The 13,907-nt window shown below is 46.7% G+C and overlaps 1 protein-coding gene across 50 annotated transcripts in view; it reads left to right on the forward strand.

Moving 5' to 3' along the window:
* Nucleotides 1-13,907, forward strand: part of TCF7L2 (transcription factor 7 like 2) — a 217,662-nt gene that overhangs the window by 33,891 nt on the left and 169,864 nt on the right. The gene's annotated exons all lie outside the window — the stretch shown is intronic.

Genomic DNA, 13,907 nt, shown 5'->3' on the forward strand with positions numbered 1-13,907 from the left:
CACACCTTTCTTTCTTTATGTGGGGTTTCCCTTGGGCCTCTGTGGTCAGGCTATTGTTTGTCTGAGTTTGTAATAAGCATGTAACAGCCTCCAATTTGCCTCAAAGACAAGTGGTGTTAGTTGGTTACTAGGGACAGGAGACCTTTGGAACTTGTGATTGGAAGCTAACTGCTCCAGGGTCCCTGGGTGCCTGTGTCGTATGGGAGAAGGCACTGGTGTTTCACTGCAGATGAGTCTGTGCACACAGCATAGGTCAGCTTGCTGGAACTTTCTTGTGTGTCTCTCCTGAGGAAGCAATCAGTTAGTGGCCACGAACCCAGGCCTGTTCGCACGTAAACTTAGATGACAGTGGTGCAGTAGGGAGCTTGTCCAGAATGATTTATTCTCAAGAGTGGTGAAGACATAACTTCGATTCTCCCAGTCGACTTGAAAACAACCATTGTTTTCTTAACACCTTCTGATTCCAGAAGGTACAGTTTAAACCTCCCTCATTTGCAGCAGGCTGAATTAAAACACAGTGCTTTGGGATCTATTTATTGCTATCTGTCTTTAACCTTTCAGAAGCCAAAATGAAAAGAGAAATCAGAAAGCAGTGTTGGTCAATAGACTTTCCCCCCGTACTTACCTCCTTTTGGCTTGGGGATCTGTAAAACAGTAGGTTATACCCTCCCACCCTTCCCCAGCCCCCTTCAGAAGAAGACTTGTGTTTCAGCAGGCTTTGTGAATCAGAAAGCTATGTTTTTGTTTTTGTTTTTTTTTGGCATTTGCCAGAGCTCTATAGCTGTTCAGTGGCCTTAGGCTGCGGAAGGCCTGTTTTCCTCCCCTCCTTCACTCTAATTTGTCCCGGGCATTCTGGCTGATGGCATGGCTTTTTACCAAGAGCAGTGCCTTACCTCTTTAATTGGTTAGTTCCTCTAAGTGATGATTTATTCCCTATCAGAAATGTCTTAATTTACTTAATAGCATAGCCCCCCCACCCCTTTTAAGTCCCCTCCCTCTAAAAAAAAATTAATACCAACAACAAAACTATTTCCCCAGGCAGTGCATTGTGAGATGAGGCATTTTTCTCTGGGGAGAACCTTGTCTTTGTGTAGGGCAGTGGGGAAGAATTAATTAAGGGAGAGGTTGAAGCTTAGTAATTGAAGTTAGGGGCCCAGGAGCTCTGAACACTCCTAGGTCTGCTATTAAATTATCTGGCTGCAGATAGCTGGTTCTCTGGGTCTTGGTTTGCTCATCTGTGAAATGCCCCCACAGGATGGATGCAGTGGTAAGACCAATTAATTAGAAGCCATAAAAGTGGTGTTTTATCTGAAGGTAAGCGTTTTTGTTGTGATAAGGAGGCGTTCTGGGATGATGGATAAAGCGCTTTGGCACTGAAGTCAGACGTAGCTGGGGACTCAAGTCAGCAGTGTCCGTTTATTGCCTGTGGGACCGCCCTGAGCCTTAGTTTTATCTATAAAATGGGGATAAAACCTCTCTCAGAGGATTAAATGGGATAACATGTACAGCGCCACAGCGCTGACACAATGGCCCATGCTAAGGAAAGAGCAACAGTGATTACTTTATTGGAAAGGAAATGATACCTGTGATCCTGGCAGGCTCTAGCTGTTGCTGGGGTACTTTGGTTCCTTTCACTTCTAGGGAAGGCAAGTGGCTACTTTGTGGTTGGTTTTCTTGTCTTTTCAAACTTCCATCTCTTCTGGTTAAATTTCTTCTGCTTCTCAGAAGCTGTAAGAGATGAACCCTATTCTCCTTGTCAGATGGATATCAAAATAGGGCTTTCAAATGAACTTCAGGATCCTTCCATGGAATGAAACAAATTCATTTGCTACCCATTTTCACTCTTATTTTAGTGACCCCCTCCCCCAAGACATACAATATATAAACACATACATTGATTTTCTTTCTTTTTTCTTGTATTACCACAAGGATCAGTTTCTTCTGGCCTAAGTCCAGAAACAACATGCCTGTCTTTTTTCATTGTTGAGGAAAAACAGTCTGAAGGCACCATAATTCCTTAAATTGGATTTCAATTCTTGATCCCCTTATGTTCGGTAAACAGAGTGTTATATGAAACATCATTGTTTAGGAGCAAGAGGCTGGCAGCCTTGCTTTTTTTTGGGTGGAAGGGTCCTCGATTGGAGCCTCCTGGGGCGAGGCTGTGGGTGGGGTCCCCTAGAGGTGAATGCCCCCCCTTCACTTGGGATGGAGGCATTAATCCCTTTCTAAAAAATGCTGGTAGAAGTTGGGAGGGCTGCCTGTTAGTGAGCAGAGTTTAGCTTGGAAAGAAGCCTGTAGTTTGTGTGTGTGTGTGTGTGTGTGTGTGTGTGCATTCTTGTTAACTCTATTAGTGCCATAGGCAGCCGCTACTTCACTTGAAAGCTTTGGAATTTCTATATTCAAATCAAAGTCACCGAGAAGCAAAGATGAAGGGGACAGTGTGATCTTCAAAGATGAGGGAGTAAAGAAGTAGTGGGGAATATTTTCCTGGGTAATTCTGCACCCCCACTCCCACCTTTACAGAAACACTAAGAGCCTTAGCCACTTCCTCTTTCTTGGTGGTTATGTGGGTACTCAGGCTCTGGTCAAGCCATTGGCTGTTTATGGAGCAGGAGACAGATGACTTGGGAAAGCAACATGAAAATGTCTTGGGTTGGTTTTCAGCTTGCATGGGGGGAGTGAGTCAGTAGATGTTTCTCGGGTTCTCTCTCTTCCTCTCTTGCCTTTCCTCCTTTCTTTGAGCTTGTTTCGCTCTGAGAGTACAGGCTTGGCACCCACTTACCCAAGAACTATGATTAGTTCCTAAAAGAAGCAGTGAGTTGATTGCTTACAGAGATGATGTAAGCTTTGCTCTGGGGTACATCAACTTGGATTTCTCATGCTTTATCTTATAAAGCCTAAATTAACAGCTGGTTTGGTTTGAGTTCTCCGGGATCTGACTAAGGGATTAGAGTCCATTCTCAAGTGAGTCAATCTAGTTTAATTTATTTCAGGTCTATCAAAAAAGATCAATCAAAGCTCTTTTGAAAGTAAAGCTATAATCGGTCTGCACACTTATAAGTCACTGTTGTTGCACTTGGTGTTTCTCTCTGGTGGAAAAATGCTCAGGCTGTGGTTAAGAGGATGTATTAGAGCATTTTCTGTGTACCTCCCTTTCTTGCAGCCTCCACACCTCCCTGGGAAGATTTTGAGGAAGTGTCATGTTTGAGAACCCCACTTAAGTGGGAGCTGCACTCACCTCCGTCTCCTTTTTCTCTGGGGATACTGGATCCCTGTTTTGGAAGTTTCTAGTTCAGTATAATTTTAATACCTGGACCTGAACAAGTCCAGCCTGTTTTATGTCACTGTTTTTGCTCCTGGGCTTTTTCTTGCAGATATTGGTGGGTGAAGACATGCATTGAATTCTTTCCAGAATGTCTGCTGTGAAGAATTACTCATGCCATTTGCAAGGCTTAAGGTGAAGCATTCGCTGCTATGGTCGATCTAGGCTTTTGTGGGCACTGGAAACGACAACCCGAGTTGTTCATTTCTTTTGTTTCTATTTTAAAAATACTTACCGAGCATCTTCTGGTAGCTAAGAACTATTCGAGATACACTTGATGTGCCAAGAGAAACATCAAGATAAAGGAGGTAGTTAAGAGCTTGACTGTAGAGTTAGACCTGTCTTTGAATCCTAGCTTTGCTACTTTGTGACTTTATATAACCTGCAGCAAATAAATCTCAGTTTCCTTGTCTGTAAAATAGGCATAGTAAAACTGTCTCCCTACAAGGATTGTTGTGATAATGAAATGAAATGATACTGTATCTTTCGCTTTTTAAATAAGCCACTTCTGGGGAGCTTCCAGGAAGCAGAAGGTTTTTTTTTTCCCCCCCCAAATGCATTCAAAAGAAACAAATCTCCTTTTACTACCATAACGGTATATGTGAATGTCCTGGCGGATGCTCTCAAGAGCGTCAACAATGCGGGAAAGAGAAGCAAACACCAGGTTCTTCTCAGGTGGAGCTCCAGAGTCGTCCAGATTCTAAGTGTGATCATGAAGCACGGGTGCATTGACGAATTTGAAATTATCGATCATCACGAAGCAGGGAAGATTGTGATGAACCTCACAGGCAGGTTAAACAAGTGTGAAGTGGTCAGCTGGAGATTTGATGTGCAGCTCAAAGATCTAAAAAGATGGCAGAATCATCTGCTCCTGTCCCAGCAGCTGGCTTGCATTGTGCTGACTTCAGCTGGCATCATGGACCACAAAGAGGTGAGATGAAAACACACAGGAGGAAAAAGCCTGGGATTCTTTTTCTAGGGGTGTAATACACCCATGCAAAAAAATAAATAAATAAATAAATAAAAATGCCTCAATGGGGGGAAAAAAACGCACCAGAGACAAGTACTTATTTAGGATCTGTAATGTACCCATTGCCATACCTAGGCATCCTAGATACAGCAACATATCCCTGCCCTTTAGGAATGTACAGTTTACTGGGAAAAAGATAACACTTATCAGAGGAGGGTGTTTGGGACTGTGAATCCCGTGTGTGTGTGTGTTTTGAGACAGAGTCTTGCTCTTGTTGCCCAGGCTGGAGTACAGTGGCTCTCAGCTCACGGCAACCTCTGTCTCCTGGGTTCAAGCAATTCTCTTGCCTCAGCCTCCCGAGTAGCTGGGATTACAGGTGCCTGCCAGCAGGCCGGGCTGATTTTTTGTATTTTTAGTAGTGATGGGGTTTTGCCATGTTGGCCAGGCTGGTCTCGAACTCGTGACCTCAGGTGATCCACCCGCCTCAGCCTCCCAAAGTGCTGGGATTACAGGCGTGAGCCACTGCACCTGGCCCGTGTGTTGTTTTGAGCTTCTGTCTTATGTACCACTTCCCTTGGCTCAAGGCGTCCTTTTTATCTTTCTTCCACTTGACTAAATGAGAATAGTGAGGGTCACTCTCTACCTGCCTCCCATCAGTGGTTCCTTTTGGAGATAGGCCGAGTGGGCCACTCACCCTTTAGTTTTCTCTTAGTTTCCTTTCTGTACACCAGTTTGAACCTTAGTATTATCACTAATGCAAATATGAGCCTAGGCTCAATTTTTCCAGCTATGAAATGGGGCTGGCATTATTCCGTGATGTGCATGTTAAGAGAGGGGAAAGCTCACATTTTTGAGGTCCTCTTGTGGTTCTATTTTGTGTAGGAACTCACGCTTTGTTTATTCAGCAATCATTCCTCCAGAAATAACCTTAATAGCAACAAGAGAAAAGAATAGGTGTTTTTTGAGCTCTCTCTATCTGCCAGTTTCTCTATATATGAACATTATATATTGCAACGTAACACTCACAATGCCTTTAAACATCATCCCTGTTATACAGATAAGAAAACAGAATTTCAAAGAAGGTAGGGGACTTGCCCAGGGATACATAGCTAGCAAGTGGCAGCACTGGAGTTTGAGTCTGGGCCTTGTCTGAGGCTCGGGTCCTGTCATGCTCTGCGGTTGCTATGTTGACATGCAAACGGAGAGGCAGCTGCTGGGAGTCTAGGTGGGTTTCTCTTTGAGAATGCTAACGTGAACCCTCAAGGTGAATCAGAATCCTTTTGCAAGTGAATAATCAAATGTAGGTTCCTGTGTCTCCCTCTAAAATGAAAGCCTCTTTTTTCCAAGGTCCAGTATAGACCTGAAGCTGGGTTACTCTGGAATTTCCCTCTTTGGCTGGAGTGACTGAGGCCTTGCACGTGACATTGGTGAGGACTCGCAGCCTCAGGTCTGGCTTCCCTTAGCAACCCCCCTTTCCTGTCTCTGCCTCTGGAGTTAACCATTAAAAAAAAAAAAAGAAAAAAAGCCAAAACACTTTATAAAGTTACGTGCTGGGTTTCTTCTGTGTCCTAGAAACTGTCTTAATTCATCTTCCCCTTTACTCTTATATGAGCAGGAAGAAAAAAAAATTGCTAGTCAATGCTAATAATTGTGGCATGTAATGTAATTGGAAGTGTTTCATTGACATGCTCATGAGAGTTTGCGGCTTCATCTTCAGGCTGGGATGTAGCACTAGACTTGCCTTGAGTGTCTGCACAAGCCTTTGATGCAGGTAGACCATATTATAAATAGGCGCGTTGCTATGGTGAGGATGGCAGTCCTTGCTTGCTGTGGGTAACCTTTTCTACCTTCTTGGACACTGTTTTAAAACACAGCAGCGTGATAGCATTTCATTTAATTTGGACCAAGGTGGGGTAGATGAAATGTTGAGATTTAGATCTAAAAGGTTGTTGTGGTGTTTCAGGGGGTTCTGGCTCACCTAGTACTATGGAAGATTTTGCAGATTGGGCTTCCTCATGATTTATTTAGAAATAGATTTTCTAATAGATGGGGTGAGGGGAGGGTGGTGGGCAGAAGGCTGGGCTTTCTTCTCTTCCCCCTCCTCCTTTCCTTGAGCATTTCTGCGAATGTGTTGGCTTTGATGCCCCAGCAGCTCATACAGTGAAATGGAAGTTCAGGTTGGCACGTTGCAGAAATGATTATTCCTGGTAGTACGTTTCCCATTACTGTTAATAATATAAAGACAATTGCCTGCCTCTCAGGACTCCCGCACGTGGCTACAGTCATTTCTTCATGGAATTAGACACATAGCAGTGGGGACCAGGAGTGTTTTATTAGGGATTGTCCTCCTGCAAGTTTCCAGGGTATCTCAGCTTAGACACATGAATTATTTTTTCCTGTTGCTTGGAGGGTATACTTTTAATTATATTCATTCAATAACAGAGCAGTTCAGGTTTGTAAAATATTTTTTCTCCCCCAACCTTTTTCCCAGCATACATCCCCGTCCCGTAAGTTTCTTGGCAGAGACAATCTCAGGAACCTAAAGGTTGCTAAAAAATTAGCTAGTTGGCCAGGCTCATGACTCATGCCAGTAATCCCAGCACTTTGGGAGGCTGAGGCAGGTGGATCGCTTGAGCCCAGAAATTCGAGACCAGCCTAGACAACATGGCAAAACCCTGTTTCTACAAACAAAACAAAATCTAGCTGGGCATGGTGGTGCATGCCTGTAGTCCCAGCTACTCGGGAGGCTGAGGTGGGCGGGCGATTGAGCTCAGGAGGTCCAGGCTGCAGTGAGCCGTGATTGTGCCACTGCACTGCAGCCTGGATGACTGAGTGGGACCCTGTCTCAATAATAAATAAATAAATAAATAAATAAAAAATAAAAAAAATTAGCTAGCCAAGCTGCTTATAGGTCTTTTACATGGCCAAGCCACTTTCTCACCTTTAAAATGGTAATAACGTTTCCTTACTCATCTCAGTGGGTTTTGAGTGCCAAGACAGACTGTTTGATGGAAGCCCTCTGGGGAGAAAAATGCTACCCAAGACAGGCTTTTCAATTGGAGACTGATCCATTGGTGTTTTGGTCAGTTGGTGTTGAAATCCCTATTTTTCCAGCTCAGGACTGCCTCTCTCCCTGGAATTCTTCCCGAGGTGAGTTCTGCAGCCTTCCTTGGGAACTCTCAGCCTCTGGATCCCTTCTTGCCAGGTGGAGTGGACATGCCAAAGTGGTGGGCCAGACTCGGACTGCCTGGCTTGTCTCAGCACCTTTGGGGACCCACTTCCCCTCTCTGGGAACTGGGGAAGCTAACAGAGATCTTGCTAGGGGGGTGGAATCCTGTATCCATGTGAGGTTGTACCCCCAGGCTCCTGAGTGGTTTGAAAGTGGGGAACCCTGGCCGGGCGCGGTGGCTTATGCCTATAATCCCAGCACTTTGGGAGGCTGAGGTGGGCCGATCACAAGGTCAGGAGATCGAAACCATCCTGGCTAACACGGTGAAACCCCGTCTCTACGTGCGTGGTGGCTGGCACCTGTAGTCCCAGCTGCTCGGGAGGCTGAGGCAGGAGAATGGCGTGAACCCGGGAGGCGGAGCTTGCAGTGAGCCGAGATCGCCCCACTGCACTCCAGCCTGGGCGACAGAGCGAGACTCCATCTCAAAAAAAAAAAAAAAAGAAAAAAAAAGATAGTGGGGAACGCCTCCCCCAGGATGAGAAGAGCCATGGGGTGAGTCTCTGCCACCGCCAAGGGGAGTCAGGCTCAGAGGCTGCTACAGGGACAGCCAGCTCTCTTTAGATGGTCCCCACCATCTAGTCAGGGCTTGTTACATATGGAGCAGAGACAGCGCAGGCTGCTGCTGTTTTCCTGGAGAAGGCCCCTGTTGGTCTGTTGAGCTGTAGCTGACCTTTCCTCCTTGTGCTTTTTGGGGAGGGAGCCTTGGAAGGAGTAGGGCACGTGGGGCACTCTGCTTCCCGGCCCCACACTGGCGAACCTATGGATTCTGCCTCTGATTCCTGAGGAAACGTCACTGTGAAGGTGGAATGAGCCACATACAGAGGTGGCTGTTGGGGCCGGGGAGGGGTGAAACGCCCCCAGGGTGTACATTGCGCCAAAAGCCAGGCTGCATATAGACCTCAGGATGGGCTGGCTTTTGGATTTATTTAGAAGTATTTCCAGAGGGTAACCTTATTGGCTACAAAGCATGTCTGAACAAGAGCTCCGTTGTTCATTCCCAGCCCTGTTACCCTGGCAGGATGCAGACTCCAGGCAGCCTGTTGGTCAGGCCTTGGACTCAGAGAGCAGCGAAGCCTGAGGAGGGGTGGGGGGCAGAGGCGTGAGTGGTCTAGGGCCTCAGTCCCTCCAGGACACCCCTTGCCAAGCGCAGAGAAAGCTCTGCCCATCCGTCCCCTCAGGCAGTGGGATTGGGCAACCTGGGAAGCAGTGAATGTGCGTCGGTAGCATAGATTCCATTCCGCACGCCACCCTCGCCTCCGCCCCCCAGCCCTGGGAGGGATGCATGCCCTCCGGGAGACACCCAGACCCGACAGAGAGGCCTTTGTTGGAGCTGGAGGTGAGAATCTGTGGGCGTTGGGATTCCTGGGTTCGAGTTCCAGCTCACTGCCAATTGCCCGAGTGCTGGGCGAACATTTCTGGAATCAAAAGGAGTGCAGCCTGCCCAGCAGGGCCTACGGGAGCCGGAGGCTGCAGGGTGCTAAGATTGCATTATCTTTACCAAGTGCCCGGAGCTCCTGGGAGGGAAGAGAGAGTCCTAGTACTCAGGATAGGAGGTGGTTGGAGTTTCTCGAGGAAGACTCCATGCTGTGGTTCTGGCCCCTGGAAACCCCTCCTGAGGACTGGACCTCCAAGCAGACCCCGTCTGTGACTCCAGAATGCAGTGTTACTCTCTTATATTTATTTATTTATTTATTTATTTATTTATTTATTTATTTATTTATTTTTTCACTGCAACTCAAGTTGCAGTGAGCCGAGATAACGCCACTGGACTCCAGCTTGGGTGATAGAGTGAGACTCCGTCTCAAAAAAAGAAAAAGAAAAAAAAGAAAATGCTTTTGCCATGGGCTGTCTCCTGCTTCTGCTTTGCATTGGGCCTCTGTACCTAGGTTGCAAGATTCCTCAGGGTGCACCTGGGCTTATCGTTATCTGTAAGTTATCCCACCAAGCGCTTAAAACAGTGTTGGACGATGAATCCCCTCTACAAGAGAGGGACAGGGCAAAAACGACACCTCTTGCCTCGCAAGCTGTCTTGGGCCAAACCTCAGGTCTATTCTTTCTTTTTTTTGAAAGTAGTGGCTGGGCACGGTGGCTTACGCCTGTAATCCCAGCACTTTGGGAGGCCAAGGCGGGCGGATCTTGAGGTCAGGAGTTCAAGACCAGCCTGGCCAACATGGTCAAACTCCATCTCTACTAAAAATACAAAAATTAGCTGGGCGTGGTGGCGCACGCCTGTAGACCCAGCTACTCGGGAGGCTGAGGCAGGAGAATCACTTGAACCTGGGAGGCAGAGGTTGCAGTGAGCTGAGACCATGCCATTGCACTCCAGCCTGGGCGACAGAGCGAGACTCTGTCTCAAAAAAAAAAAAAAAAAAAAAAAAAAAAAAAGTAGCAGCTCTACTGAAATATTTAGAAACCATAAAATCCACCTATTTGAGGTGTACAATTGAGTGATTTTCTGTATAGTCACAGATCTGTGCAGTCATCCACACCCTCTAACTCCAGGACATTTTCCTCACCCCCAAGGAGAAACCTCCCTTACCCATTAGCAGTCACTCCTCATTTCCTCTCCCCCCAGCCCCTGGCAATCACTGTGGATTTGCCTGTTCTTGACATTTCATATAAATGGTATCATAAAATCTACGGGCTTTTGTGTCTGTCTGCTTTCACTTAGCATACGGTTCTCAAGGTTCATCCAGTATTGTAGCATCTATCAGTATGTCATTCCTTTTTATGGCCAAATAATATTTTATTGTGTGGATAGACATTTTGTTTATTCATTTATCTGTTTTTGGTTATTATGAGTAACACTACTATGAACATTTTGCACAAATTTTTGTATTGACATATGTTTTTATTTCTCCTGGGTATAGTCCTATGACTGGAATTGCTGGGTCTTGTAATAAATAACTGTTTAACATTTTGGGGAACTGCCAAACTTTTAAAACCTTGGGTTCTGTGATGTACCAGTTGTGTTAGTCAGCACAGCAAAATGTGACTTTTGATTGCCAGAAACAATATTTAAAAAGTGGTTATAAAAAGTGGTTTGGGAGGCTGAGGCAGGAGGATCACTTGAGCCCAGGAGTTTGAGACCAGCCTGGGCAACATAGTGAGACCCTGTTAAAAAAAAGAAGGCCAGGCACAGTGGCTCATGCCTGCAATCCCAGCACTTTGGGAGACTGAGGGAGCAGATCACCTAAGGTCAGGAGTTCCAGACCAGCCTGGCCAACATGGCGAAACCCCATCTCTAAATACAAAAATTATCCAGGCCTGGTGGCGGGCGCCTGTAATCCCAGCTACTCAGGAGGCTTGAGGCAGGAGAATTGCTTGAACCTGGGAGGCTGAGGTTGCAGTGAGCGGAGATCATGCCATTGCACTCCAGCCTGGGCAACAAGAGCGAAACTGTGTCTCAAAACAAACGAAAAGAAAAGGCTGTCATGTTAGATCCATCCTCCTCATCATTGTTCTAGCTGGATAGACACCTACCTGCTGCATTTCTTTCCTCTAGTAGTTCTTGACCTTGGCTGCACAATACAGTCATCTGGGAACTCTTAGAAAAGAAAAGCCCTGTTTCCAGGTCAGTTCAATTGGAGTCTCCAGCTACTGGAATTTCAGTCTGATTTTCACAAATTGGTGTTGTCTGCTTCTCTCCTCTTCTTCTCCATGAGTGAGAAGAAGGCACAGGTGGGTTGGTTGTGTGGACCAGGAAGAATTTATGAGTATCACAGACAGTCTCTTCAGGGGAACCCCTGGGCTGCTCTCTGGGTAGAGATGGGAACCCAGGCCTCGGGCCAGTGAGTGGAAGGAATCTTTGGGATGATTGACTTGGGACTGGGCTGGAGGTGAAGAATCTCCCAGTAGGCAAAGTTCGGCCTTACGTTTTTTTGTTTCAAGCAAACCACATCATTACCCACAGAGGCCATTGGTGAGATATTTGTAAGTCTCCTGACAGTGGCTGGAGTTCGTTGCTTGGTTGTTGTTTCTCTGTCTCAGCCCTGGAGATGGGAGTGACCACCTGCTCTCTCTGGACAGAGGCTGTCCACGTTCATGCAATTCCTTGGACACCGGTGGTGCAGCGGGAAGCGTAACTGGGAGTGGGAGACCCTGAACTGTGCCGGTTCTTGCAGAGTATCACTGTGACTTCAGGCGAGTCACCCCACATCAGGCAGCTCAGAACAAGGGATTGATCTAGAAGGACCTTTCACCTGGGCTATTCTGTGACTCAAATTATCTTCTCCTAAGCCCACTACTGCCTGGTGTGTTGGTTAAATTAGCCTAAAGGTCATTCCCTCGGAGAGGCCCTCTGGGAAACATCCCTTTCCTGAGAGTCACTGCTTGCTGGCGCCTGCCCCTGGGGTTCGTTCAGAGTCGTGATCATGCCCTGGCCTCTTCCTTTATTTGGCAGTCCCTTCCCTTCCCCATCCCTGATGAGGGTAGGGAGCATCTGTCTGCAGCTTCATCTTCATTGTCTAGGGGCTCCAGAAATATCTGTGAGTAAATAAGTTATTTAATCTTTGCCTCAAATTTCCAGTGACTGTAGGGATATAGCTGTGAGCCTCTAGGAGCTGAGATTTTTTAAATTTCCCACTTAAACATTTATTTAAAAACTTTGTGCTCAGCATGGACTAAGGACTTTACATTCATTAACTCATTTACAGCTCGATCCTATGCGGTGGGCATTCATTTACAGAGGATCCCATTTTACAGGTGAGGAAGAGGCCAGCTAGGGGTGCAGCCTAGGTTAGCATTCTAGAGCTCATCAGGCTGTGTTGTCCCCAGTGAAAGAATAAGCAAAGAAGTGAATGTTGTGCATTGAGAAAAATGACACTCGGAGGAGGATGAGCCTCTCGGATATGGCGACCGAAGTGATTTGGGGCCCCTGTCAAGGGTCTCTATTATGGCATCAAGAAAAGATGCTGCTTTCGGTGATGCCCGAGGAGAGCCTCAATATTTTACACTGGAAACCTAAAAAAGGGGCCATGTTGTGGTCTCTGCACCTAAGATACTAAAGGAAATATTTTATGGAGAGATGCAGCATGTCAGGCCTTGGAGGGAAACCCCAGGATCCAGATGGTTGCACTCTCAAACCGGGGCCCCTGTCACCTTGGCCTTCAGCGTCTAGTGATGGAACCAATAGCATAAGCTTTGGTCAGGACCTTTGATGGAAGCCACAGTGCTCATTAGTGACCATGGTTGACTACCTTCTCTCTCCTAAGCTGACTTCTGGAGGGCACCTGGGATTTCCGGCCAGTGATCAGTGCCGGTGAAGCCTGAAGGCCAATGTGTAGGTTTAGCTGCTCAGTCAGAACCCAAAAGGGGCCAAAGAGATGGTTTCCTTCAACCTCCACTGAGGGAAGTGAAAGTCATGGTTCGTTAAAAGGCTGAGCTGGGACCAGAGTCTAGGGTTCTAGAGGTGGGAATTTCTGCAGCTTTGGGAGACCTTGCAAGGGCATTTGCTCTTCTGGGACTGCAGGGAGACTGTGCTTCTCAGAGATGTTAGCATTTGGCTTGGGGAGAGAGAGGAAAGGCGAGGTTCGTGCTCTGCCATGATGGTGGAAAGTGATGGTGTGGTGAGGAGCTGAGCTGAATTCTAAGTGGTTCCAAGGAATTAACAAGGTTCCTGCGCAAGTGTCCTGTTCCCCAACAAACTAATGAGGCAGCAGGTTTCTGAAGAGAAACATTGCAGAATGTCTGCCAGGGGTTTTATGGTTAATTTTCCTCCATTATGTGGGTTGACTCAGCCTTGGGTATTAGATGTCTTTGAGAATCCAGGGTTCAAATACCACAGCTGGTAGAATGTTTCTCAACTTGGAGCCAATCTCCATCTACTGAAGGTACGCTGGTTTAGACAGACAACAGGGACATCAGCATTTTAAAAAGCGGTGGAAAAAGTTTGCTTGTCTTGATTGGAGCCATGACATTTTATTTTGAAATTTCAAATAACATGAAGGGAGGTTTGGAGTGGTTTTTGGTTTATCCGAAGGGCAGTGGATTGAAGGCTGAGAAACACCAGGCTGAATGGGAGAGGGGTTGGGGTCCCCCTGTGAGATAGTGAAACAATGGTAGTGCCATCCAATGATATGCACTTTTCTGTCATTCAGAAGCAGAAAGGGGGCCAGAGGCCTATTGGCCTCACTGGGCAGTAAGCTGTAGAGCTGCTGCCTTTTCGTGAAAGGGTTGACACCAACCTTCTCCCCCAGGAAGAGTGACCAGGGACCTGAGGGGCATGGTCGAGCAGATGACAGCCTTTGTAAAACATCTCCCTGGTCTCATCAGCGATATTCGTCCTGCCTTCCTTCTGAGCAATTTCCATCTCAGGACTGGAGTCAGGTGGAGCAAGATTCCATGTTGGTTTCTGTTGGGCCTAGAGTGTCACACTGAGACCTAAT

This window comes from Gorilla gorilla, chromosome 8 (genome assembly GCF_029281585.2).
Source record: "Gorilla gorilla gorilla isolate KB3781 chromosome 8, NHGRI_mGorGor1-v2.1_pri, whole genome shotgun sequence".
Taxonomy (NCBI): Eukaryota; Metazoa; Chordata; class Mammalia; order Primates; family Hominidae; genus Gorilla; species Gorilla gorilla.